We start from the raw sequence: 2831 nt of genomic DNA, 5'->3' as shown, positions 1-2831 counted from the left end.
GATCTTCTGAATGGACGCTGTATGAGATCCCACAGTTTTAGTCAGCCCAGATAAAGTCATCTCAGCCTTGGTTTGATTTGCTAGCACCTTCTCAAGCATAGCCTCCATCCGTGAACTACCTTGATCATTTGATTGCCCTTTTGGTGGAATATATGGATTTGAACTCTTATTTCTGAAATTGTTGTTGTTGTTCTTGTTGTTGTAGTTCCCTTGGTTCGCGTCACCATAATTATTATTGTAGTTCCCCTGGCTATTGTTATAAGTACCTTTTCCCTGCTGAGGTCTCCATTGATTTTGATTCTGGTAACCCCCTTGGTAATTTTTCCTTTGATAACCCTCTGAAGAATTGTTCACATAGTTAGCATCTTCAACCTGTATAGGGGTTCACTCTTAATATGGATCCCCTTAGACTTGGTACATCCCCTTAGTCATTCCTTGAGCTTCTTCACAAACATTCACCTTTTTAGTCTCCATCTCATCAAACCTCTTAGTCAACAAGGAAATGTTTGTTGCAAGCTGAGCCAACATCTGTTATGTATCATGGTTCTCTTTCACTATATTGTGTATCATTGCACCCCCATACGGTAGAATATCAGCATTACCCGAGTGACATGCCTGATTATGTGTAGTCAATCTGTCAAGCATATCAGAGATTAGTATAAGTTTTGTCCATGAAACACCCACCAGCTGCATTGTTCATGACTGATTGTGTTATAGGATCCATCCCTGTATAGAATTTCTCCATCAATATATTCTCTGGAAAACCTTAATTTGGAGACTTCTGCAAATACTCTTTAAATCTCTCCCAAGCTTCATATAGTTGCTCCCCCTGGCATTGTTTGAATTCATAAATCTTGTCACAAATTTCAGCATTCTTTCTTGGGGGATACCACTTCTTGAGAAAAACCAAAACCATCTCTGTCCATGAAGTAATAGAATTCCGGGGCAGCTTTTCAAACCACACTCTGGCATCTCCGGCTAAAGAATATTTGAAAAGCATCAACCGAATAGCATCTTGCGAAACATTATTTTGGATGTGATTAGCACATACATCCACAAAGTTCTACAAGTGTTGATGAGGATCATTGTCGATGGAATTCCAAAAATAGCCCTCAAGTTTGAGCAACTGGTATAGAGAGGAATCAATCTTGATACTTGTAGCTCCAACCCTAGGATGAACAATAGTAGAAGCATAGTCCTCCTCGTCTATCAGATCAGCAAATACATTCTCATTCTCCGCTATAACCATGGAGGGGGGGTTTGTTGACCACCCTGATTACCATTTGCTCATCGTTGATTGCGATTCATGATCACCTGGTTCACAAGGAATAGCAAAAAATGTGTGATGGAATAAGAAAAAGACTTCAAGCAAAGAAATCACTATTTAGTAATTTCAAAACCGTACTCCCCAGCAACTGCGCCAAAATTTGATACGCTCAAATTACACCTTTTATTGGTGTAAAGCGGACGATGTCAAATATAGTAACCCAACAAGATTAGGGTCGAATCCCACGGGTAATATGGTGTGAAAAGGTTACTAAAATCGTAAATACTTTATTTAGGTCTAATGTCTTATTCCGATGAATTTGTAGAAAGTTGATTGTTTATTACTAATTACTTTGGATTGTAATATATGGAAGAAACTAAGGTTGTGTCCCCTCCAAATGAATGCAATGCTTAGAGTTCTAATATGATATACTTCTAATGGGTCGTTGTATGAGTGCACTTAATCTCTAATAGAGTTCCTAATATTTCCCAATAATTAAGAACAATATCTCTTTATGATTTTCCCAAATACAAAAGAGTTTACATGAAGAACGATTAATTATGCCAAGTAAATTCCTCTTATTCCAAAGTGAACTTATTAAACAAGGTTTAAAGCCTTGAGTTCTTGTTATTAATTCTTACCAAACCCTAATTATCTTTCCAAATAAATCAAGATTTATGGCATACGCTAATGTTTGCAACCATCAACTAACAATGAATAATGAAGAACTAACAAGCCCTAACAACCCATTATGCATATATCACAACTAGAAACCCATTCGCAAAACACCCATCCTTGGGTCCACAACCCTAATAGGGCATTTAGCCACTCATTGAATTGATGAACACACAAAACATTGTAATTGTAATTGTTATTGAACTTACAAAGAGAATTAAAGGTAAACGAAAATAAAATAGTCTTGAAACTCTTAAAAAGTACTAAGAACTCAAAGTGCTCAATACAAGTCTTAAACTCAAGATGTCTGAAAAATAAAACCGTATTAGGTATTTATACAAGCCAAAAACTTGGAATTAATAAAGACTAAACTGCCCCAATCGGTTTGCAACTCGATGGATCGTCAATGTACATCGACGGTACCATCGAGTAACGACAATACACTTGACAGTCTACTGATAGAGAACCAAGCCTCAGTTTGTCAAATGAGGGTGCACTTCGATGGACCGTCGAGCAAGTTAACGATTCTCAATCTTCTCGTCCTTTTGCATCCCAAAGCTGCACGGTCTCTGAACTTCTCTGATTAAGCATAACAAAGGCTCAATTGATGGTCCATGGAATAACGAAAGTTTCGTACAAGTACATAAACAGTGTTGAGTCTTAAATTTTCTTATTTTCAGTTGCTTTAGCAGCCCGACTAAAAAATAGCTGCAACATACACAAAACACATCAAACTGACACAAACTCACTCGAAAACAAGTAGAACTTAGAGTTAAAAAGCATCAAATGTGCCATAATTTCAAGGCACGTCAAGTATTCAGTTTACCTCCAATTTATGGAGGACGTTGCAGGCAGAGTTGGGTACTCAATTAGACCTTAGCACCGTATT

The 2831-nt window shown here is 37.4% G+C and overlaps 1 non-coding gene across 1 annotated transcript; it reads left to right on the top strand.

The window, feature by feature from the left end:
* The first annotated feature begins 761 nt into the window (after positions 1–761).
* LOC132625354 (small nucleolar RNA R71) lies at positions 762–868 on the top strand. Its single transcript, XR_009576790.1, has one exon. It is a non-coding gene; the product is annotated as a small nucleolar RNA R71 (small nucleolar RNA).
* Positions 869–2831: the final 1963 nt, after the last annotated feature.

The sequence above is a fragment of the Lycium barbarum genome, chromosome 12 (assembly GCF_019175385.1).
Source record: "Lycium barbarum isolate Lr01 chromosome 12, ASM1917538v2, whole genome shotgun sequence".
Classification (NCBI taxonomy): domain Eukaryota; kingdom Viridiplantae; phylum Streptophyta; class Magnoliopsida; order Solanales; family Solanaceae; genus Lycium; species Lycium barbarum.
Note: the sequence above shows the minus strand (reverse complement) of the source record. Positions and strands in the feature narration are given on the sequence as shown.